Source organism: Myotis nattereri (genome assembly GCF_964212035.1).
Source record: "Myotis nattereri genome assembly, chromosome: 4".
Lineage (NCBI taxonomy): Eukaryota > Metazoa > Chordata > Mammalia > Chiroptera > Vespertilionidae > Myotis > Myotis nattereri.
Genome location: NC_138079.1, coordinates 47,589,914 through 47,616,360, shown reverse-complemented (window position 1 = coordinate 47,616,360; position 26,447 = coordinate 47,589,914). Strand labels below are relative to the sequence as shown.

The window sequence follows — 26,447 nt, the reverse complement described above, 5'->3', positions numbered from 1 at the left end:
GGTTTGAGCAGGCATCCCTAGAGTTCTTATGGATTAATTTAAGAGAACTCTTCAGCAATTGTATATATCGCTGCCAATCACTTAACATTGCTTAACTAAGTTATTGTCTGAAGAATTCCATTCTGTTTTCTAAATTTATTATACTTATTAACTCCACAGAGAAACTTGAAATAAAAATTGACCTCAATTTATTATCAAACCAAAGGGTGACAAGCAATTTCAGTCTTAATAATCTGAGAAATAAGGGTCAAGAATCTATAAACTCCAAATCCTGATCATAGCTTTCAACCTTGCACCTCATATCCACTTTCTGACACTTGCTGAAAATGTCAATGACTCACTAAGTATCAGAACCAATAAATAGTGGAGAATAATTTTATTGAATTCATTTTTAAAAAACTTTATTGTTGAAAGTATTACATATGTCCCCTTTTTTCCCCCCTCACACCTCCCTCCCCACCCCCATACCTCAACCCCAGGTATTCACCACCCTGTTGTCTGGGTTATGCATATGTAATCATACAAGTTCTTTGGTTGATCACTTCCCACCCACCCACACACCCTCCCTCGCCTTCCCTCTGTGATTGCTTTTAAATGTTGTTTTCTTTATTTTTACCTTGTCTAGTTTGAGCATCATCATTGTTATTGATATAAATATAGCGGTTAAATAAAACTGATTGTTTCCCTGTTTATATGATTATCATTGGTGTGTTTTTTTTCCAGGCTAAAGCCTCCTTTTATTTTACTTAATGCTATTAATGCAGAATCTCACTATAAATCAAATTTCAATACAAAATTCTATAACTGCAGCAATTGGAATAGCAAATTATGTACAAGGATACTCACTAGAGCATTATTTGGAAAATAGAAACTTATAATGTATGAATGAGAATTTCTTAAATACATTATAGTCTATCTATACCACAAAAGACTAAGTAACTATCTTAAAAGTGATGTAGGAGTATATATATTAATTTGGAAAGATGCTTAATAAATGTGAAGAACATATTGCAGTGTAACAAGAATTGTATGATCCCATTTATGTTATTAAAATATTTTTGTGCACACATTTATATTATAAATGCATAGATGAACTCTGGAGAGATAAATTAGAAATTGTGAACATTGTTAGTTCCTGAGGGTAGGGTTGGAAAGCCTATTGGGAATGGGCATTTTTATCCCACCTTTGACCTTACTCTATGATTGAATTTCTTGGATTACTATATGTTTATTGTATAATAAAAATTTATATTTGACATTTCTCTATCCTCTCAAGGTTAACATTAGGTATTAATATGCAGTTCATAAATCCTGCAAGCAAGGTAACCCTGTTTTTAAACAATGAGAATTTTTTTTAATATTTATCTTTTAAATAATTATTGCAGTAAGATATCCACAACCTAATAAAATAAATGAGGGGGAGGAGTAGAAAAGAGGGGGGAGAAATGAATTAAAACTAAGGGTTAAGCATTTTGCTCTAGTTGTTAGAGATGGGTTGTTGATTAGCTCTGTGCTTTCCTGTATCCAAAGAAAAATGGGTAAAAGTTACCAGCTTTAAGAATAATCTAATGTTATCCTTGTGATGATGCCTAAAAATAACAGGGACATTTATATCTAACTCACATAGAAGACAAAAATGATGAGAGATGATAGAGAGAGAGATAGATATACTTTTTTGCACCTTGCTTTCTTGCTACAAAATACAATTATTTGGGTAAAGAGAAAAGAAGAGAGAAAATACACACATATTTGTATATGGAGATTATCTCTGAAATTGGCAATAATGGTAGCTTCTAGAAAAAGAACAGCTGGCTAAGGGCTATGATGAGAGAGAAGCCTATTTTCCCTCTCTATATATTTTTGCACATTTTGCATTTGCTGTTATAGAAATGTTCTGCTTTTCAGGAATGTTTTATTCATTAATTAATGTTTAAAAGAAAGAAAATAAATTCCAAGGAGGTGAATTTATGTCTTACTGCCAAATGCCAGATAGGAGTATAAAGACAAGTACAGACAGAGACTTCATGCAAATTAATTGCACATTTGGAAATAATTTCTTCCTTGAAAAATGGTGATTGAATAAGAGTTCAGACAAAAAGAAGGAGAGAGAGGAGAGAGAGAGTTCCGACAGGCACTTGTTATTGAAACAAGGTCTTTTTCCTGTGATTTTCTAGTGTTCCTCTCACAGCTCTTGTTTTCTTTAGCAGCCTTTATAGATGGCAGGTGGGAACTCTCATGCCCTTCAGCTGAAGCTGGCTGTATTTGTGCAACTTAGCCTGCATGGGAGATTTGAGAGCCTGCAGCAGTTTTTAAGGCTGGGAATTCCAAAGATGAAAGTGTCTCTTTGTAATTGAGAAAGCACATGTAAACCCCAAGGATCAACACAGTTGACTGCCTTTAAACCAAGCAACTACCAAGCTAGCTAAGGAATTAGGGATGCATTGCTGTCCCTAATTACATGTGGCACATCGAAGGCTCTGATTTTCCTAGGTATCTCACAAGAGTGTTCCACGGGAGTTTCACTCGAGGAGGGATGAGATTGAGTATGTGCAACTAAGCTTCAGGGCCAGGAGTGACTTCTGTCCTCTCCCCATTTTCTGGAGATTTAATGCCTTTGAGCGTCTCTGAAAGCTGGTGCCTACAGGTTTATTCTGGCAATGTCATAACCCATTTCACTTTATTGGGATGGTCTATCTTGTGGGTGTAAGGTGGAAACTAGATTACAGCAGATTCCAGTTCTCCCCCCAGTACACTGGTGATGTCTAAATTTAATTAAGACCCTAGCCCTAGGAGGATGTACGGCAGGGAGGCATTCATACATACAACGGTGTCTTCAATCTAATAGGGCTACTGTTTTCTGTTCCACATAGTTTGGTATATCCACATAGCAAGCATCTTTTGGACCATACACACATACAAACAAAGAGGTTGCAATAGGCTGTCCAACTATGCCTACCACTCCCTTCATTGTTTGCCTCTAGGAAAAGAAACAATGGGTCTAACATACAGTTTTTCCTATTGGCTTTCAGACCCTTTCATGTGTATTTTTGGACTTCAAGTTATGTAACTTCCCCAGGTCTGACCCATGCATACATTTTCCCCAACTCTCTTTCTCTTCGTTTCTTTATGGTTCTGAGAGGTGGCAGTGTGTGCCACCCCAAAGCATGGCATTTGGCATAAGAATTATTTTGAACCCTTGAAAAGCAGCATGTATAAGAATGTTCTTTATGTCCTAAAAGCAGGAGAGAAAACTTCCACATGAAAGATGGCCTCCCTATACCAGGAGGGAAGAACATTCTTATGTTAAGACTAGAGGCCCGGTGCATGAAATTTGTGCATAGAGGGGAGGGGCGGTCCTTCAGTCCTGCTTGCACCCTCTCACAATCCAGGACTGCTGGCTCCTAACCACTTGCCTGCCGGCCTGCTTGATTGTTCCTAACCACTCTACTTGCCTGCCTCATTGCCCCTAAACACCTCTGCCTACCTGCCTGATCACCCCTAACTGCCTCTGCTTGCCTGCCTGATCGCCCCTCATATTACACTTTTATTATTATAGATAGTTGCCTTGCTCCAAGCTGTAAGGACCTGCTTGTTATAGAGATAGACAAGTTTTAATTTTTACTCTTGATTATGGCAATTAACTAACACAGATGGCCACCAAAAGGGTGACCTAACAAAGGGCGTATAGCAAACGGTGCTGTTAAGTCCTCTTCTGTGAAAACATGCGTGTCGTGCATTGTGTCTGCCTGGGGACATGAAAGAGTAAAGTTTCTGTCTTTGCAATCATATGAGCAAATTGTGTGAGACCCCGGCCCAGTTTGGTTTGGTGCTCACAGAATAATAGAGGTCTTTTTTCTTCTTTTCTTTCTTCTTCTTTTTTTTTTTTTTTGTTCCATTGGTGGAGATTTCCTAGAAGTTGCAGGATATCTTCCTTTTAATTTTTCCTCGACACTCTGACTTTACTTATGTCTCTCACCTTTGCTTTCCCTCCATCCCCCACCCGCAACAGTAACTTGCTCCAGACTCACTTCGCTCGAGTGTCTAGGAGATTGTGCAATGCATCCACCACCAGAACCACGGTTCCCAGCGTTCCTGGTGCTCCCCGTGCTCTTGGCTTCCACTTCTGGTCCAGGGGCTGCAGAAACCAAAAGGACTTGGGACTCCAGTCAACCCCCACTCCCCCACCCCCCACCCCCTCCACCTGGTGGGGCTGAAAGGGCTGGGGACTCAAGTGGGGCTGAGGGGACTGGGTGCCACCATCTTGTGGCTATGGGTGCTGCCATCTTTATGACAGTGTGAGGGTCAATTTGCATATTCCCTTATTATTAGATAGGATGGGGCTTGAGGCTGGGATAATGCTGGACAAACAGACTTTGTTAAACTACTTGTATCTTCCTTTAGCCTCCACTTATATTTTAATTACTTTTTCACCTTCTTTGCCCCTCTTTATTCAACCTAGTACAAAAACATTTAGATCTTGTCACTTTTTTGGTTCTTCATTTTCTTATGGGGACTTCCACATAAAATTTATATTAAATAAAAATCTATATTTTTCTCATGTCAGTCTGTCTTTTTTATTTTTCAATTACAGCTGACATACAATGCTATATAGTTTCAGGTATACAGCATAGTCATTAGACATTTATGTCTTACAAAGTGATCGCCCCTATAAGTCTAATACCCACCTGTTACCATGTATACTTATTACAATGTCATTGACGATATTCCCTGCACTGTACTTTACATCACTATGATAATTTTAATAACTGGCAATTTGTACTTCTAAACCTTCCACATTTTTCACCCATCCCCCCCAACCCCCTTTCCATCTGGCAACCATCACTTTGCTCTCTATCTCTCTGAGTTTGTTTCTGCCAATTTAATTCTCAGGCCCAGCAGGAGACCCGATGAGGATTGATGTTTTGCCTCCTCTCCAGCTTCCTCTCCTCTCCCATCAAAATACAATGGCCTGATCACTCATTTCTTCAGTGTCAGATTTTTGTGAAAAAGCCATGTACCCTAATGCATAGCTAAAATTCTAATATATGTGCTAATGTTATGCCTTCTTATACAGCATATTTGCATTTAAATAGAGTTGTGTGGAGATTTAATGATTTAACCCAAAGGGATTAGAATGTCTCACACTTGTACAGCACTTGGTAGATTATTTCAAAGAGTTTTTCACAATCAAGTTTACTTATAAACCTCCAAGTCACCCTGAGGCAGAGAGAGTAGGCATTTTAACTCACCTGCTCATTGTTGACTACTTGAGGCTCTGAGAAGTTGAGTAGCTACCTTGGAATCACACAGCGAATAGTGAGATATTCACTGAGGCCTAGTGACTCCTATCACTAGTGTTTCGCATTCTTTCTACAACTTCTGACACTTCCAGAAGTAGCTGTAAATTGTGTGTGGGGGGGAGTCACCCACCAATCATGGCATGAATGTGCCAGTGGTTCCATCTGCTTCTAGGGCTGGTGGCATTCAAGGGATGCAGCTACAGATTTACATGCGGAACTTCTAACCTGTAAGGACATGTAGGGTGGAGAGAAAATATTAAACTTTTGGTCAAACAATGGATGAAACCACTTGACTGGTTGACAGAATATCACAATAATTTTATTAAAATTTTAATGACTAAATTGCACCGGAATTACCCAGGGATGCGGTTGGAGGTTCTGTTAAAAATGCAGATCTGTGGGCCATCACTCCTATTTACTAACTCAGAAATAGAAACTCTGATGCACAAGACTTTTTTGAAAAATCTTAAATTATTCCATCTTTCCTGAGTATCGATGTATGTCACCTTCATCCTAAAATTCTCCAATGTTTTCTATGATCACAGAGAGGCTAACTTTTTTGTCATGTCATTCGAAGCTTCCTAGTTCCGAACTATGCCTCTTCACTTTGATCCCTATATACAGTGGAACCTCAGTTCTCAAACTTAATTCGTTCCAGAAGGCTGTTTGAGAAGTGATTTGTTTGAAAAATCAAATAATTTTTCCCCATTAGAAGCAATGTAAATGGAGTTAATTCATTTTAGACCCCCAAATGATTCCCTGTTTTAACCTTTAATATAAACACACATCTAATGTACTGTTTAATATACAAAGATTCCTTTTCCTAAATTTATTGAACCACCCTCTACTAGCTGTAAATGAATCACTTTCAGATTTATTCCAGATGTATTTTTTTTTAATTTCTTTATTGGTTAAGGTATTACAAATGTGTCCTCATCCCCCCATTTTTTAGGAAGTTAGCATGCAGCATCTTATCTTTTCAACAGTTGGTGACCTCATCTGAAATGCTGTCACCTGCTAACTGCTTTTTGTTTATTCAACAACATTTTTTCTTCCTCTTAAATAGCCTGTGATCATTGTTTCTTTCACACCCTCAGCAACATTATCACTCTTAATGGCCCTTATATGTTTTAAAATTGTATCAATCATCCATTTTCCTAGCAACAAAAGCAAAAACAAACAACCAAAAAAAAAAAAAAAACCCCACAAAAATATTCATAGCACAATTTCCTGAGATGTCAGCAAAGTAAATTTTAGTAGTAAACTGACTTTACTAGCCATGCCCTTTGTTTGTGGCCTGAGAGACACTTTTTGTCATGCGGATGCATCAGCATGAAAAGGTTGTCAGGTGGAGAACCTAGGTTAAAATGGAGACATATTTTTCTGTGAATAACTTGGTTGAGAACCGAATTGTTCCAGATGGGAGACTTTGAGAACCGAGATTTGACTGTTTTTTCTTCAGTTTCGCCCCCACAAGGCTTTTCCAACCAGGGGTTGCCATTACTTTCAGCACCCAATGGGATAAAGATATTTTTTGATCAACTGAGATTTCCTCCATCTGAACTCACAACACCATTTTGGTTTTTCTTTTTTAAAAAACACTTTACCCATTTATTTTAAAATTACATAGCTCAGTGGCATTAAGTACATTCACATTGTGCAATCATCACCACCATCTCCGGAAGTCTTTTAATCTTGCAAAACAGAAACTCTGTATTTGAAATAGGAATTTTTAGGGGTGAAATAGGCAGGTTTAGGGAATTTTTAAAATTAAGGGGATCCATGGAAAAAGCACAGGCTGCAGAGTTGCAAAAGGTTGCATTTCCATAAGATAAGGGAACTGGAAGTAGCAAAAGGTACACATTTAGAGAATAAAGGGAAGGAGGGAGAAAGCCCAGAGGGAATAGGAGAACAATGAGGGAGGAGGGCCTCACATGTCCCACGTGAGGTTTTGACCTTTTAGCTCAGGAGTTACTATAGTGACTAAATCAAAGGGGAAGAGCAACCAGAGGGGATATCAAGGCACAAAAAACTGCAGCCTTTATAAGCCATGGAAAAAGGAACTGGGTGGGACTCTTTCCCCCTCCCCACGGGGGAGTCTGTGCTTGTTCTTCAGTAAATTTCCACCTTTGCTATACCAACTTCCATCCATGCTATACCATCTGTCCAACTCCCATGGACAAAGAGCCTGGAGAAGCCATTTTGCCCAGGGGAACACCACGTGTACCAGTCCAAATATCCCGTATCATAATCATTAAGTAGTAACTTCCCATCCCCCCTCTCCTCAGCTTCTGGCAACTACCATTCTACTTTCTGTCTCTATGAGTTTGTTCATTTAGGTACCTCATGTAAGTGGAATCATATATTATATGGCTTATTTCCCTGAGCATAATGTTCTCAAGTTTAACCCATGCTGTTGCATGGGTCAGAATTCCCTTCCTTTTTATATTAAAAAAACCATTTTTCAATTGCAGTTGATGTTCAACATTAAATTAGTTTCAGGTATACAACTACTGATTAGCTATTTATATATCTTTCAAAGTGTTCACCTCAATGTCTAGTACCCACCTGACACCATAAATAGTTATTACAATATTACTGTCTACATTCCCTATACTGTGCTTTATATCACCATGACTATGTTTGTAACTGGCAATTTGTACTTCTTAACCCCTTTCACTTTATTACCCATCCCCCCAACTCCATTCCTCTCTGATGACCATTAACTTGTTCTTTGTAACTACCAGTATGAGTTTGTTTCATTTGTTCACTTATTTTTAGATTCCACATAGAAACAAAATAATGTTTTTTATCTTTCTGTGTCTGACTTATTTCACTTAGCATAATACCCCCTAGGCCCATCCATGTTGTCACAAATGATAAGATTTCATTCTTTTTCATGGATGAGTAATATACAATGGTACATATGTCCCATATCTTCTTTGTTCATTTGTCTCTTGATGGACGTGTAGGTTGCTTCCATATCTTGGATATTATAAATAATGCTGCAATGAACATAGGGGTGCATATATCCTTTCAAATTAGTATTTTAAATTTCTTCAAATAAATAATCACAAGTAAGACTGGTGGGTCATATGTTAGTTCTGTTTTTAATTTTTTGAGGAAACTCCACACTGCTTTCCACAGTGGTTGCATCAATCTGCATTCCCACAAATAGTGTAGGTTTCCCTTTTCTCTACAATGTGGTTCTCAACCTTCCTAATGCCGTGACCCTTTAATACAGTTCCTCATGTTGTGGTGACCCCCAACCATAAAATTATTTTCGTTGCTACTTCATAACTGTAATTTTGCTACTGTTATGAATCATAAATATCTAATATGCAGGATGTATTTTCATTGTTACAAATTGAACATAATTAAAGCATAGTGATTAATCACAAAAACAATATGTAATTATATATGTGTTTTCTGATGGTCTTAGGCAACCCCTGTGAAAGGGTCGTTCGACCCCTAAAGGGGTCGCAACCCACAGGTTGAGAACCGCTGCTCTACATCCATGCCAACACTTGTTTATTTATTGATGCTATCCATCTGACTGGTATAAGGTGATATCTCTTTGTGGGTTTGATTTGTATTGCCCTGACGACTAATAATGTTGAGCATCTTTTCATAAATCTATTGGCCATCTGTATGTCCTCTTTCAAGAAATGTCTGTTTAGGTCGAACTTTTTAGTGTGATGTAGTCCCATTTGCTCATTATTTTCTTTAGTGCCCCTTGCCCGAGTAGATATTTTCAAAATAAAATATTGGTAGGAGCAATGTCAAAGAATTTACTGCCTATGTTTTCTGGTTTGGGGTCTAACATTTAAGTTTTTAATCAATTTTGAGTTTATTTTTACATGTGGTGTAAGAATTTTTTGTGCATGTAGCTGTCATTTCCCCAAGGCCATTATTTAAAGAGACTGTTGGTACCCCATTGTATTTTCTGGCCTCCTTTTTCATAGATTAGTTGACCATATAGGCACGGGTTCATTTCTGGTTCTCTATTCTGTTCCATTATTCTATGTGTCTTTTTTTATGCTAGTACCATGTTGTTTTCATTGCTATAGCCTTATAGTATAGTGTGATCTCAGACATCTTTGATATTGCCTAGCCCAAAGGTTTGCACAGAGAAATAATCAAGATATACTGAATACATGGTTTCAAATCATCTTTTTGTCCATGTAGCTACCATCATAGCTTTGTTTGCTGGAAGACAAACTAAAGTTGTCAGGTCGAATAGGAAGAAAATTATAATGCTTTCTTTTATTCCTAGGAAGATATATGCCTCTACATGAAATAAAGATAAACCTACATATTCAGAGCCTCTAGATTCACAGGGCATCTTTTTGTTGAAGGGAATAAAAGGGGGCTTACTAGAAGAAATTCATGGGGATTATTAAAATATTTTCAAGTGAAAGCGAACCCATTCTGGAAATAGAGAAAATAGCATAAAAATATTAAATGTGTAAAGGTTCTTGATTACTGTATGTATTAAAGACTAATGATATTAGTTGTTATATCATAGTGGTAAACAATTGGGGCTTTTAAGTTCTGAATTCACTTATTTAGAAGATGAGACAAATGGTGCCTCACTGTCACTACCATTTGAACAGAAGGCAGTGGCTTCTAATATTATATGCTAGAAGCTGTTTTAATCATGTATAGCAGGTGAAAGAGCAAGTGGCCTTTGCAGGAATGAGGGGGAGAACTAAATAAATCAAATGAGTTGTCTTTTTTGTCTGACAGGACAAATTTTATGCCGTGTTTAGGTTGTGCCTGTACAAGAATGTACAAATAATGTCAACCATGATTGTTAATTTACAGAAGAATTTCTATTACTCAGTTTCTCAGTATTATAAATCTTATTACCACTCTTGCTCTCTTATACTTTTATCAACATTTGCTGAGACATACATAGAAATATTTTGTTCTGGGAAAGGTCATCTCATTCTGACTAATATACTGGCATTGTAAAAATTATTTAGTGTCTACACAGTACCAAATTGACTGTCAGTTTCAGGCAAGGTAATTAAGTAAGTCTAATGTTTATAGTCAAAGAGTTAAAAGGAGGAGGTAGTTTTTCAGAAACCTTTGGATATAATGTAATATGTGTATGACTTAGGATATTTCATCTCTCCAATTTCTTTTGAATCCAGCTTATCATATTTAATGCAGGGGTTCCTGTTCCAACATCTAGAAGGGTTCAACAATCTGGAGAAGGGCTGTGTGTAACTTAATAAAGAGTCCAGAGACGAATCATAATTTGAAAGGCATATAGGGAGTCAGAGGAGCCTAGCTAAAGAAACTAACATCTCCTTATCTCAGGACCCCTTGCTTTTTATTAACACAAATTGTCCTAAGGCAAGGTGGAGATATACACTTCAAAGGGTAGGTTTAGGTACAGAATCCATTGTCAGATTGGAAGAATTTGCCTATGGCTGTTCAGGTGTTTGGCCAGTAGGAGGCAATAACATATAGATTAAGATGCCCAGAGCTGTCTGGCAGCAAGCAATCATCCTTTTCAGGTTTGGGGAAATGCCTTTAGCCATTCCCAACAGGTGATAACATATGTAACTCAGCTCTTGTTGAGTCCCCAAGTTCCATCAACCTTTCCATGAAACTCTTGCAATTATGACATGCTGGAACTCGCTTCTGGCACATATTCTTTGTTATTTTGAAGTCTTTTTTGTCTCCATTCTCTTCAGCTGCTGTAACTGGAGTCCAAATTTGACTGCCTGCTGCTACAAAAGCCAACTCATGAGACAGATGCTGGTGAAAAAGGAATGAGGTTTATTCAAATGCTGGTCACCTGAGAAGATGAGGGACTCTTGTCACAAAGCCCATTTCAAAATCTCAGTGCAGACAAAGGTTTTTATAAGGAGGGAGAGAGAAAGCAGAACAAAGAGATGAAGGAGAGGGGATTGAAAAGTTCTCTACATGCAGTCCAGCCCAGTCCATTCCTATAAGGATCTTGAAATTGGTCAAGTGATGGTCTGGTGTGTGTCATCCTGGTCTTCATCATCCTGGTTGTACATTATCCTGGTTCTAAAGTTGCAGGTCAGCAAATCTCCTGGAACTGGGATGACTGAAGGTTGGAGTCTGTATCTTTTGAAGTTAGTTCCTAGGATTCTTATACAAACACTAGTGGCCAAGTGCATGAATTTGTGCACATTGAGAGGAAATTAATTACAAGAAATATTTTAATATCGCTATTTAACTTTCTTTATAGTAGAAATGTCAACCAAATTCATGATTGACAACGACAGATCGAAACACATGCATGTGATTGGTACCAGTGAGAGCTTCATATGTATTGTGCATGCACGAATCAACTTAGCCTTTTATATATATGTGAAATAAACTTGCTTAATTAGACCTGCTTTTTGATGTACCTAAACTTTTTCCAGCCCAGTGAAGCACCTCACCTTCTCTTTCAGATAATTGTCAGCAACACAGCAGTAAATATCAATACGAAGCAGATTATTGTAGACCATGCAGGGAGAACAAAGGGTAAAATATTTAACTGCAGCCGTGTTTGATTATATTCTGTGCAGTGAGAAACCCTGAAATCATTTTCAAGGTCCACCATTTCTTACTTCTTTTCATTCGGGTCAAGTTTTTAAGCTTTCTAAATCTCCGTTTTCTGGCTAATGAAAATAGGATTCCACTGAGTCTCCTACTTACCTACTCCAGGACTTCTGTGAGAATCAAATGAGATGAGGCATGGGAAATGCCTCACAGACATTTGGCTAAAGTGTAAAATGTTTCCACCTGGCTATAAAGCAAGTCATGTTCCTGGGCTGAAGAAACTCCAAGGAGGCTAGCCACTAAGGAGAGGAAGCCAGATGTTGCTACATGACATCATTACCCGGCACCCACAGCCACCATTTACAGGCTGGGCTGGGCTGTGGGCCACATTTTGTACCATAGGGTCTTGGCAGCATCAGCTGCAATTTTGGTGGGGTGTTGCTCTGGGGTGGTGGCGGGGCCTGTGTCCCACTTGGGGGAAGCCAAGTGTTGCTTTGTCAGTGCCAGGTCTGCGGTGCCGTTTCTCTGTAAATGGCCACTGCATGTCACAGCAGCTCCTGCATTGAGCGTCTGCCCCCTGGTGGTCAGTGTGCACCATAGTAACCGGTCAGATGGTTGGACACTTAGCATATTAGCCTTTTATATATATAGATTCTGTTTCTCTACAAGCTACATATTATACAGACACAATATTAAAAGAATGGTGTGGTGGGTTATAATCCCTCACTGTCAATTTTTCTTCCATTTTCATAGAAGTTAGGAGGTTGTTGCCATAATATTTCAGAAAACTAGAAAAATTCAGGATCTAGTCTACTAGTTTATAGCTGAAAAATAAAATTTTACAATTAACTGAACTAGAATCTAATATTTACAATTATGTGTTATAGATTCTATAAAAACACAATTTCCCCCCTAAACCACCCTCATTTTAATTAAATAGCCAAATTAAGACGAATGCATTTATGTATTAAGTCCAATTTTATTTGGCCTGGTAATTTGCATAAACACAACGGTCATGGTAATTGATCATATAGGCTTTCTTAAGTCTGCCTTGCTAGAATCTCACAAGAAATTTTCTGATTGAACTTTAACAAGCCCCTCAAGACAAAGAAGCCAAAGGACACAGTTGCCATAAGGCTTTGCCTGCAATACCTATACAATTTGGTATATTCCTTAAGTTCTTGAGCTCCCCAAAATGTCTTGAGGTTCCTTTCTTCCATATTCCAGGAAAGTAACCTTCATCCCTTACCTGGAAAGGCTGCCATGAACCATGTAAATAAACAGGCCATTTCTCCATGGGGCTTTATCAGCTTCAAAGTCAGTTTTTATTCCTTAAGTCTTCTTGCTAATATCCAGAGTCTAGGCATGTGTTTCCCAAACATGACATTCCAGTCAAACTCCTGGTTAATAAAACCACAATTGGGAACTGGCTTGATGTGTCTTATTGTGAAGAAATCAGATTTCTATTGAATTTATGCAAAAAACAACAACATATTGCTATGAAATATATTGCTATTTAAAATCTGGAGGGATCAAGTAAGGAGAAAAATATAGATGCTTTAATATTGTTTATCAAGGCACAATTTGCCAAATTGCTCTAATAAAACAAACAAGTTTTCTTATATCTGGGGGAAAAAGATTTAACAGTCAACAATATTTTGCCCTGACCAGTGTGGCTCAGTTGGTTGAGCATCATCCCATTCACTGAAAGGTCGTCAGGCCACATGCCCAGGTTGCAGGTTTGGTCCCAGTCAGGGTGCATATTGGAGGAGGAATATCTGGCTTGGGAAATATCTGGCATGGGCACTCCAGTGGCTTCCATTTAAAAGTACCATTTTTATCCTTCACATTGAGGAGGAACAGTGGCCCCTGCTGCTCCCACAGTCTGCACAGGATTTTGGGGTTGTATTAATATCACTATTGTTCCCAGGACTTCTCCTTCAGGCCTCCAGGAGGAGGATTTAGAGTGTTTAAATGACCTATTTTCTCACATTTATTTTTATTTTTTTAGTTTTACTGTCTGGAAGAGTAATTTAGATCCTTCTGAATAGAATTCTTATGATGTAACAACATGAAAGCTTATACACACCAGTCAGCTAAATTGCAACCTATGGGAGTCTCTGATGGAAACAAAAGCCTCTCATTTCAAAACAGAAATAAAAACAACATCTAAAGCAAAGACAAAGTTCAAACAAATCAGTACACTCAAACTAAGTCTTAGCAATAATATTCCATGCTGAAAATACAACTATTACGATACTTCACAAAACACAAACAACAAGAAAAGCAAATATCCAAAAATCCAAATACCCAAACCAAAAGAGCACTCTAACCAAATCAACCCACACCAGGGAACTGTGATTTTTAGTCACTGAGCCATGCCCTGCAGGGCCTTGCTGTGTCTATTGATTCCTAAGGAATTCCAAAGGGTTCAAAGAACCCAAATGGCAAGGCAGGGGCTCCTGGTTATGCACACCAGAGATTTACCCAGTTTGGGAGTCTGTCAAGTCCCCAAAGACCCTAGCTGGTCTCTGAGTAAAATCACTCAGCAGCTGCTATGGACTCCCAGTTATTTCACAAGGAACCCCCTTCAAAAGTCCAGGGACTTACAGAGGGGTGGGGGTGAGGCACTTGCTCTATCTGGTAATCAAAACTGTAACTAGAACCAAAGTTCAACTACAGCCAGGAAACCAAACTCATGAGACAGATTCTGGTGAAAAAGAAGCACATAACTATACTGTCAAAATAACAACAACCATCTACCACCTCTCTATATAAAAGGCTAATATGCAAAGTGTCCCCTTGGGAGTTCAACTGGGAGACTGGGAGTTCAATCTCTCACTATGAGGTGCGCTGACCACCAGAGGGCAGCATGGAACGTAGGGAGGCCCCAGCCAGCAGCCAGAAGGTTCTGATCGGCCCTGATTACGGGCCAGGCCTAGATACCCTACCTGTGCACAAATTTTGTGCACTGGGCCTCTAGTTTCTCTATATAAAAGCCTACTATGCAAACTGTCCCCTTGGGAGTTTGATCAGGAGACTGGGAGTTTGATCACTCACTGTGACATGTACTGACCACCAGTGGGTGGCATGAAATGAAGGGAGGCCCCAGCTGGCAGCTGGCAGCTGAGAAAGGGAGGCCCTGGCTGGCAGCTGGAAGGCCCCAATTAGCTCTGTTTGCCAGCCAGGCCTAGGGACCCTACCCATGCACGAATTTTGTGCACCAGGCTTCTAGTAAGTACATAAATGTGTAACACTAGCAAATTGTATGAGGATACAATGATATAATGGAGTATTAAACATTAAAACAAACACTTGTTAAAATTTTAATTAACTTTAGTGTAAATTTCCACTATAATATAATTGGCGCGAAGACAGAGATTTCTGTCTGTCTTGTTCAGCACTGACCTAGAAAAATGTTTGGCACACATAAACTATTGGTAAATATTTATTGAATCAATAAGTGAGTAGTTAACAGTGATTTCATTAATGGAGGAGAGAAAAAAGAAGAAAATCCCCTCTGGTTATTTGTGACAACTGTTCACCAAAAATTCGCATTAGGAATATATGTGTGCCACCATATGTAAAGTTTAATGGCTTAAATTATTTACTTACTTCCCTTACTAATAAAGCACCAACATCTCTGGGTCAAAGAATCAGTGGCAGAATATATTCCTCCTGCTAGTAGCCTCCAGTCCTACTTCTCCCATTTCAAATTAAGTGTCTTCCATGCTTAACAAATACTTGACAAATGGGTGAATAAAAAATTTAATACTTTAATGAGGTTTCTGATAAAATATGTAGCCAAGTTTTCTCAATGAAAAGTGTTTTAAGACTTCTTACCTAGAGTTAGTTTTCTTGTTATTTTAATCAATTATATTTTTACTAGGAGGGGATAAAAATATTCAAAAGTACCTTCTGAAATTAAAGGAAGTCTAAAAACACAATCTGAAATAATCTTATGATGAATATATATATGTATGTATATATATATATATATATATATATACACACACACACATATATATGTGTGTGTGTGTATGTATGTGTGTGTGTATATATATTTTTTTTTCTTTTTTTTTTTCCAAGAAAGAAAAATGCTCTTGATTTATCAATCCTGGGGTCTGGTGATTCTCCTCCAATTCTGATAAATCCTCATCTCTTCTATGCCTCCTCTTCATTTCACCTCTTTCATGTAAGGAATAATATTCATTGTTTCTCCTTTAATGAGCTCATCTACTCTTACAATGTAACAAAGAATTACTTAAGTTTATATCACCCACACACCCACACATATTCACACAAACTATATCATCAGTTCTGATCCTTTTCCTATGTCTGGGTCTGTATTTTTTACTTGCACAATACCACAATACCTCAAATATGTCTAAAACCAAGTTCCAAATAAAATTCCAAAACAGTTCCATTATGAATAGAATTTATTATTTCTTTCAATGATTTAATTTTCTCAGTCTCTCAAGCTTAAAACCACATTATCACCTTTATCTCCTCGATCCGTTTTGCCATTCACCTGCAATTAATCACTAAATCCCACTGGTTTGACTTCCCTAATCTCTTGAATAGGTCTCTTCTGTTCCATTCTCATGATCCCTTCTCTCATTATCTCTCAGTGGAACTATCAAAATTGCCTCTTAATTGGTCTTCAGACTTTCTCTACTCTAATTTTATCTCTTGCTACAGATTAATCTTCCTAATGCACAACTCTAAATACATTACCTTTATAGCCACAAAACCCAGTAGCTCCCCATTACTTAGAGGATTAAATGTAAACTATTTCGTTTATCATTGATGACCTTTGAATCTCCCATAACATGCAGTTTCCAGCCAAAGCAAGTTACTTCCTATTTCCCAAGTAAACTCCAATTTTCTGCTTCTGTTTCTTTGACTATGTATGATTCTCTTCGTCTGAAATGTTTCCTTTCCACAGAACTCTTCTCATCCTTGTCCATAAAAATACCCTCATCCCTCAAGATACTGCACAAATGCCACAGCCTTCTTACTCATGCTTTCATCATATTGCAGCCTCTCTATTTTCTGAATATCAATAACATTTTGTTAGTACTTCTCACAGAACAATTAACATAAGTGAGTTTATATGGTGACTATTTGTATACTTATTGGCTCTCCCCTTTAGAAAAGAAGCCATGTTTAAATCTATTCATGTCCTTTTATTCTGCACTAACTAAACATGGCACAGTATTTTGTATACTGTAAAGCTACATAAGTATATGTTCCATTAACTTTAAGGGTTCTTTGCTGTAATTCTGAAAAATCAGCTATACCCCTTCTATGCTGATATGGTACTGTGCTGACATCAGCTAGGTGTCACCTTGGGGTTACTGGCTCAGAGAAAGACATTAGCGTCATCATGTATGGCAAGTTGATCATGAAAACGTAAAAAATGGAAACCTTGTTTTCTGCTTTCTTTATGCACATCATATAGAAGCTAATAGAATGCTGATCATGTTTTGACTAATACATTCTTCCTAAAGGAATGATTTATGTAAACCACAATATTTGTATCCAAAATCCCTCAACAATAATAAAGGATTCATTATTTTGAAATCAGTCAAAGTCTTCAAATACCCACATTTGTTTTTCAACCCTCTAAGGAGAAACAATGAAAGTCATAAAAAAACAAACTAATTTCAGCAACTAAATTCTTACAAATAACTTGTTGGCAGTAAGTATACAGGAGCCCACATTGCTGACATTTATCTGTCTACTAGTTCTCTGTCTTGGGCTACTCTGCAACATGTGAGGTGTTCTGTCTACTGTGTTTCATAAAGCAAATAAGTAATTTAGACATTTTAGGTTGTCAAAAGCAGAAGTTCATACTAAAAGCATTTTTAAATAAGAGAGTTAAAGTGATATCACACATTACAGATTCCTTGAATTCAAGTCACAATGTCACTAAATAATTTAAACTACAAAAAGCTCTTGTTTCTTCTCAAACAGTACAGATGGCTGAACTACATGATAATTATAGGCCCTTCCTATTTTCTTTTGCTTATGGAGAAATAGACAATGACCTTGTAAATTAGAAACATAATTTCAGATAAGTGCTGTGTAGAAAATAGAGCTAAAAGAGTGACTAAGAGTGAGGAAGTGGCATTTAAGCTGAAACTAGGTGTATGAAAATGAGGGAGAAAGTGTGATAGGCAGAGAGAACAGAAAATGCAAAAACCTCAAGGCATGAGAAAGGCCACTATGAGTGTTGGGATAGTGATAAGGAAATGATAATGGGGAGGTGGGTCTATGGTGAAGTTTGGGCTTGAGTCTACTAGTAAGTCTATTGATAAAGGGAAGCCATTGATGGGTTTGATGCTGAAAGTGAAATGATCTGATTTATATTTTAAGATGATTTCTGGTGGTGCTATCTGGGGAATAGACTGTAGGGAAGCAAAAGTAGAGACAGGAAAGGCAGAAGGGCTGGGATGGTGATATAGACTAGGGCTTCAGCCATGCTGCAATGGTGAGAAATTCTATTTACGAATATATTTAGGAGAAAGACAAAAAACAAGACATGCTAATGGATTAGAGGTGGGTGTGAGGAAAAAAGAGGGCTAAAAATGCTTAGTTATCGATCCAATCAACTACATGGTTTAATCTATGGATTTAGCTTAATATATGGGCTTGGCTGTTGGTAATTTGCAACAATTCAGTTGTACATGTGGCTGGATTTCAGTGGAAATGTCAAGGTTGCAAATGGACATTTGGGAGACCTCAGCTTATAGATGGTACTTAAAACCATGAGACTGGATAAAAATCTTGAATGCTCTCACATTCACCTCTTTATTATCTAGCTGTAGAAAATTGGATCAGGTACATTGAGTAGTTCTTATTAAATTACTTGCCATGGTATTTTGAAGTTCTTTGTGCTGATTTAATGAAGTGATACAGATGGGAAGAGAAGCTATGAAATGGGCCACTGAAAATACATAGTTTTAGTTGTAGCTTAATTTAAGGCTTCACTATTGTACTTTTTAACCATGCAGTGTTTCCCAGGCATATCATCTATTGCTGTTCTTTATCATACTGAAAAGGAAGACACAAGTTTTATCACCTTAATTTACTTTGATTGTGTCCCATTACCACTTAGTTTTTGATCTATCCAAAGCCAATTGATTTCCAATTAAGAACAAAGTTTTCTTTAATTTTAAATCCATTTAATTAATTGTTTTAATTCTGAGCCTAACAATTTCAGAGATAAGTTTGGTTTAAAGTTTATTCTTAACTAGAAAAAAAAAATACGACCACAAAACATCCCAAATGGCAGAAGCCAGAAACATAAACTTTTATTGTTAACAATAAATTCTTTCTCTTTTATAATGGAATCAAGTGTTTCACCCTTATTTCCCCCTTTTATTAGGATTTTAAGATCAACACTAAAGTCTGCTTTACATAAATGGTATGAAAGACAAAAAGTTTACTTCTTTAATAGAAAAAGTCCTTATTCAATAAGTAAATAAATGATAATGCATGTCTCAAACAAGGAGGAACAAAGAATAGAATCAGAAAGTCCACATATTAAAAGATACATAGCTTTAATTTACTTATGCTGTAGTCCAACTTCTTTCAAATGTTTCTTATTTTAGAATAATAAATTCTAATTTTGAGAAATCTGCCACATAATTCTGTACATCACTGGTCCTTCATTTTGCTTTCTTTGGCTACCTAAACTACCTTTCTGAGTTCACTTTGCTCTCTCTGTCTCTCTGTCTCTTTCTCTCTCTCTCTTTTTTGTTAATCCTCACCCAAGGATATTTTTCCATTGATTTTCTTTTTAGAGAGAGTGCAAGGGAGAGAGAGAGAGACAGAGAGAAACATCCATGTGAGAGACACACATAGATTGTTTGCTTCCCACAATGCACCCCAACCAGGGCTGGGAATCATGCCTGCAACCTAGGTATGTGCCCTTCATTGGAACCAAACCCAGGATCCTTCAATCTGCAGGCCGATGCTCTATCCACTAAGCCAAATCGACCAGGGCCTGCTTTGTTCCCTTAACTGAACTCTGGTTTTAATCCTCATTGGAAAAATCCCTTCATGTCTAAGCAGAAGGAAAGTGAGGAAATGGGGGTAAGAAATATTGCTGGTCCTAATTATCAGCCACCAATTCTGAGCTCTCTTCTCCCCTTGACCTTTTTTGATACATTTTCTAAATCTTCTTTACCATAACTCTTATTTTCCCAGGTTCTGATATATTTTTTGAATTTTTTTCCTGTATTTCATCTTAGGGGCCCTTCAGCATCTCTCTACATATTAAAAATGTCTAAGCTTTTCTTGAAATTACCTAAAGGTAATACTCAAGATTAGCTTTGGACATTAGTTCATGTGAAAGCATCCCTTCAAAGAAGCCTTTTTGAGAATTCATACTAAGGGGAGAACTCTAAACATGGTATTTTAGAAATGAACACTTGAAGACTGGGAGTTGAATCTATATAGAGGTTGGTCCTAGTAGGTAACAGGAAATTGTTCTAGAGTAAAAACATCTCTTTCAAGAATCCCTTAAATTGCTCTTAAATATCTGGGAGATAATCGTTGGAAGCTCAGGCACTAAAAACTAAATGATTTTTTTCTCCGAAAGAAAAGCTGAATCAGAGGGAGCCCAGCAGTCAGACTGAAGTTTGAAGAGGAAGCTGAGGCTGTTTCTTGATAGGGGGAAAGAATTTAATGAAGTACTTCTTTCTCCTCTTCACAAAGAACATTTTTTATATTCTTTTTGAGTTAAGTTCTCCTTTGATGCTCCTCTACTCTTTTTAAAAAAATATATATTTTATTAAATTTTTTACAGAGAGGAAGGGAGAGGGATAGAGAGTTAGACACATCAACGAGAGAGACACATCAATCAGCTGCCTCCTGCACACCTCCTACTGGGGATGTGCCCGCAACCAAGGTACATGCCCTTGACCGGAATCGAACCTGGGACCCTTCAGTCCACAGGCCGACGCTCTATCCACTGAGTCAAACCGGTTAAGGCACTCCTCTACTCTTAACAATTATATTATCAGATCTAGCTTTGGCTATTTCCAAATTTTACCTCTATGGTGATTAGTACATGTTGTCATTGGCTTACCAACAGGATTCAACTGTCTAGAATAGACAGAGAGCCAGTGGACAGATACACGGTAATGACAAACGGCTTTACCAACAGCTGCTGCAATATCAGGTCCAAGGATGGTCCTCCTGTGAACAGTAGCAGGAATATGTTGAACCACAGGCTGTTATGCTTCTGCACCAGAGTAGCCAACATCTAACACAGCCCACTTGCTGGCAGTGGTGCAGCTCTGACTGGGGTCATAATCCCAAATATGCAGTAGAGGCAGCTGGACACCACTGACCTTAGGTTACTGCACCTTTGAAACAGAAGCTATCTTCCCATCCACCCAGCATTGACCTAACTGACAACTCCAGACACTGGCAGCTAGTCTTCAAATCCTGAAGATGTTGTCTTCCTAAAGTGAGACAGAGACAGTTTGGCTTTATTTTTTTTTTTCCCATTTTTATTTTTATTTTTTATTTTTTTTAATTAAATCTTTATTGTTCAGATTATTACATTTGTTCCTCTTTTTTCCCCCCATAACTCCCCTCCTCCCAGTTCCCGCCCCACCATCCGCAATCACTCCCCACCCACTGTCCTCATCCATAGGTGCACGATTTTTGTCCAGTCTCTTCCTGCATCTCCGACACCCCTTTCCCCCCCAAGAATAGTCAGTCCATTCCCTTTCTATGTCCCTCATTCTATTATAATCACCAGTTCATTCTGTTCATCGGATTATTTATTCACTTGATTCTTAGATTCACTTGTTGATAGATGCATATTTGTTGTTCATAATTTGTATCTTTACCTTTTTCTTCCTCTTCCTCTTCTTAAAGGATACCTTTCAGCATTTCATATAATCCTGATTTGGTGGTGATGAACTCCTTTAGCTTTTCCTTATCTGTGAAGCTCTTTATCTGACCTTCAATTCTGAATGATAGCTTTGCTGGATAAAGTAATCTTGGTTGTAGGTTCTTGGTATTCATCACTTTGAATATTTCTTGCCACTCCCTTCTGGCCTGCAAAGTTTCTGTTGAGAAATCAGCTGACAGTCGTATGGGTATTCCCTTTTAGGTAACTGAGTTTCTTTCTCTTGCTGTTTTTAAGATTCTCTCTTTATCTTTTGCTCTTGGCATTTTAATTATGATGTGTCTTGGTGTGGTCCTCTTTGGATTCCTTTTGTTTGGGGTTCTCCGCGCTTCTTGGACCTGTAAGTCCATTTCTTTCACCAGGTGAGGGAAGTTTTCTGTCATTATTTCTTCAAATAGGTTTTTAATATCTTGCTCTCTCTCATCTTCTGGCACCCCTATAATTCTGATGTTGGTACGCCTGAAGCTGTCCCAGAGGCTCCTTACACTATCCTCGCATTTTTGGATTCTTTTTTCATTTTGCTTTTCCGGTTGGGTGTTTTTTGCTTCCTCGCATTTCAAATCATTGACTTGATTCTTGCGCTCCTCTGTTCTGCTGTCGGGAGTCTGTATAATATTCTTTATTTCAGTCAGTGTATGCTTAATTTCTAGTTGATTCCCCAATATAACATCGAGGGTCTCATTAGTTTTCTTGTAGATCTCATTAAGTTTATCGGCGGCTTCTAAACAGTTCTTGAGAGACCTTAAAAGTGTGGTTCTGAACTCTAGATCTTCCATTGACAATTTTGTCCTGTTTCTTTGTCTCCGCATTTTGTTATGCTTCCTTGGTGCACCCCCTAGTGGTCTTTGTGCGCAGTCTTATAGTTAAATCTTGTAGCTAATTCCAGGGAGGGTTTGACCTCCAGGCCAAGTGGCTATGAGAATCAGCTGTGTCAGCAGTGAGAGAACTTCTGTCCTCTAGGGAGGTGCTAATCTAGCCTTTGCCTGAGGCTATCCGGCAAATGCCTCTGTGCAGGGCTTGGGCGGGGCGAGTCACACAGGATCAACAGGGTGGGCCGGAGAGAGCAGTGATGGCGGCTCTCAGTCCTGTCCCCAGGGGCTCTGCCTCTCTGAGTCCCAGCAATGGCTGCAAAGCTCGGAGAGAAAGCTGCACTCGCTCTGACCGAAGCCAGGCAGTCCCGCTTCTCCCGTTTGAGTCTGGGTCCCTAAAGACTCGCCCGGATCTGGAGCTCAGAGTCTGCGACTCCCTCCCGATTGAAAACGCCAACCGCGCCCGCAGCCGCCAGCCCGCTCCGCGCGCGCACTCCGCACCTCAGAATTTGACTTCAGCACTGCGCCTCCTCTGAGTGTCCGTATGCGTTTCTCTTTCCTCCTAGTTGTAGGACTTCCATTCAGCCAGCGTTCCAGTGGTTTTGGGTGATGTCCGTTCTGTCTTTTAGTTTCACTTTTGAAGTAGTTGTTCAAAGCAGCAAACTCCGGCGTTAACCTATGCCGCCATCTTGGTTCTCCGACAGTTTGGCTTTAAATGACCTACCCATCCATGTCTCTTCCTCAGAAACTCAGAGCACAGACCCAGTGCTGAATTGGGTTCCCTGCTTGACAACAAGCTTTTTTCCCCCAGTAAGCTCTCAATCTTTTGTGCCTTCATCTTTTTCTTTTTCCTTTCAGGGTCATAAAGAAATTAGTGAAAGAATTAGCAGGCTAATTACTGGTAAAAGGAAAATAGACTGTGAAATATGGTTTTTAAGAGGCATATCTTGATATAACAAACTTAAAAGCAGCAAAAGTCCTTTCTTTTAGTTTGAAAAGAAATTATTTTTAAAGGAACTGTATTAAATTAAATCTCTACCAACCCACTCTCAGATAATAACCCATCAGAAAAACAACTGTAGAAAAAAAAAAAAAGAATGTTTTTGAAGTATGTGGGCTGAGAAATCTTGGGTAAAATACAAAATGTATCCACTTGATGCAAAAGAGAAACAACCATTATTTTGAGTTTTTTTCCAAAGCAAACGTTAATTTTTCCATCAAAGTGCATTCTACTCCAAAGCAAGAAAATAGGACTTTTTTTGAAATACTTCAGAAATTAGAGACAAATATGATTTCAATCAAGGCAAGAAAATTTTTTACTCTGTGTGGCTATCGTGCACTTCTGTACCCAAAACTTTATAGTCTTAAAATGACACTCATTTGAACTTTGCCCCAGGTTCACACCCCTCCCCCCATAATACAGACAACTTACATACTCAAATTGTAAGACACCACTTGAAAATTGAGTCTAAAACTCTGAATTTTCATGAAATCAATAATGGTAAGTAACAGATTGGATCTTTCAATCAATAAAATCTATAGGATCTGATATGGTGCCCCAGCTCTTAAAGCTTTGGCAGTTATTCCTTTTGCCCACCCACACTGTTTCTGTTACATTGCCTTTATCTCACAATTTTTGTGGGTCAGGATTTCAGAAGCTCAGCTGTACAGTTTTGGGTTCCTGTCTCTTGTGAAGCTTCAGTCAGATGGCTGTGGCTTGGTCATCTCCCAGGTTTCTTTCATCACATGTCATGCATCTGATCTGAAACAGCTGGGCTCCTTGGGCATCTTTCTCCATCTCTGTGTATTCTGTCCACAGGTCTCTTCAGCATGGCAGCTTCAGGGTAGCAGGTTTCTTATTATCCATGGAGGACTCCCAAGGAGTGTGTTCTGAGAAAGAGAGAGACACACAGAACCTACATCAGCTCTTATGACCTTGACTTACCCCACCTTTATTGATAGGATCATTTAAATAGTTCTGCTCAGGTTCAAGGAGAAAAGAACATAGATGCCACTACTTGATAGAGGAGGGTTAACATTATACTGTAAGAAGGTGGTATGGATTACATATTGATGAGTATGTAACACCCAGAAAAGTCTGGCTGAGACCCACACTTAGATTTTTCTTATACAATGAAATGTAGAAAAGTGATAAGATTTAAAAAATAGCCTCACATGACAGATTTCCATATTTAATTGTATCCATATCATTTTTCATTGAGTTCTTGTGTTCCTTTATTTTTATTTTTTGGTACATTAGATACTTACTGGATTTCTCACTGTAATAAGCAGTATATAAGGTGTAAGGATGAAGATGTAGACACAAAGACATAATGCTTGTCGTCACTAAACACATTGAATATGTATACATTCAGGATTGTGTTTTTTAATAGTTTGTGTGTGAGGCAAATTTTCAAAATGAGTAGCATGTTTAAATTTTAAAATAGGAACTTACAAAAAGCTAAATATTATATGACTCTAATGAGAAAGAAAACTGTATTACCCAATTTTTAGTTCAAAGAAGGGTAATAGAAAATAGAAAGACCCATTTTCTTTGTGATTTAGAAATTTTGAAATAATCCAAAAAGGAGTTTTAAAGAGAAAAAAACAAAAGAGAGAGAAAATTTTTTAGACCCGGCAGCAGTATTATAAAAGATATTTAGCTCAGTTCTGTGAAGGAACATATTGAAAACAATATATTCATTTTATTATGTGAATGTAAACCTAATCTAAGTACTTTTGTTTATAACTCATAGAGTGTTTTTGTGTGTATAAGTTTGCCTATTATCCTAGAACATTTTTTGAAGGTCAAAACAACATCTAAGATTATGCCAGAAGATGGTATTTCTTGCATAAAAAGAAGTTATAATTGCATGACAACTTAACACCTCAGTTAATCATTATTAGAAATAAATTTTAAAAATTCTGAGTCCAAAGGCATCTTTTAGGTTTGACATTCTGGTGTATAATCAGCACAAAACAAAGCCATAAAGTCTCAGTGTTTATAAGGGACTTAAAAAATTATCCAGTTTCCAAACTTCTGCCATGTTTTTTATTCATTCCACAGAATATCTCACCAAAGTTGTCGTTTCTGCTTCTCCATAGGTCCAACAATGTGGTGTTTATTTCATTTTTAGTGTCTTTGAAAATACAGTCAGTTCTCATTATTCATGGCTTCTGTATTTTAATATTAGCCTGCTCACAATGGTTTGTTTGTAACCCCCAAAGTCAATACTCATAGCATTTTCACAGTCTTTCATGACATGCACAAAGTGGCAAATTTTTTTAACAGGACATGCACATTCCCAGCTGAGAAACAAGGTGACACTCAGCTTTCTTGTTTCAAATCTCATACTGTAAACAAGTGTTCTTTGGGGGGGATCTATTTAGTGGCATGTTTTTTGCATTTCTGTGTGTTTTTTGTTGGTGATTTTGTTTACAACAGCTCTAAGCTTAAAGCTAGTGTTCCTGAGCACAGGAAAGCTGTGTTTTCCAGGAGAAAACACCTGTATTATGTCATCTTTGTTTAAGCATGAGTTACAGCGCTGTTAGCTATGACTTCAGTGTTAATGAATCAATAATTATATAAGGTGTACCAAAAAATGTATACACATTTGTGCCATGCCAAGCCAGCCAAGAGGTCGGTGAGCCTGAGGGGAAGCAACGAAGGATGTAGAAAAGACGAAGAAAATAATCTGGGTCTAGGTCAGGGGTGGGCAAACTTTTTGACTCGAGGGCCACAATGGGTTCTTAAACTAGACCGGAGGGCCGGAACAAAAGCATGGATGGAGTTTTTGTGTGAATGAATATAAATTCAAAGTAAGCATCATTACATTTAGTTTTATTCATTTCAAATGGGCCAGATCCGGCCCG

The 26,447-nt window shown here is 38.0% G+C and overlaps 1 long non-coding RNA gene across 1 annotated transcript; it reads right to left on the bottom strand.

The window, feature by feature from the left end:
- Nucleotides 1–3,892: 3,892 nt before the first annotated feature.
- On the bottom strand, nt 3,893–24,464 carry LOC308517716. The gene is made up of 3 exons (XR_013995867.1): nt 24,206–24,464; nt 5,250–5,525; nt 3,893–4,135 (listed from the first exon to the last, which is right to left on the bottom strand). It is a non-coding gene; the product is annotated as an uncharacterized lncRNA (long non-coding RNA).
- Nucleotides 24,465–26,447: the final 1,983 nt, after the last annotated feature.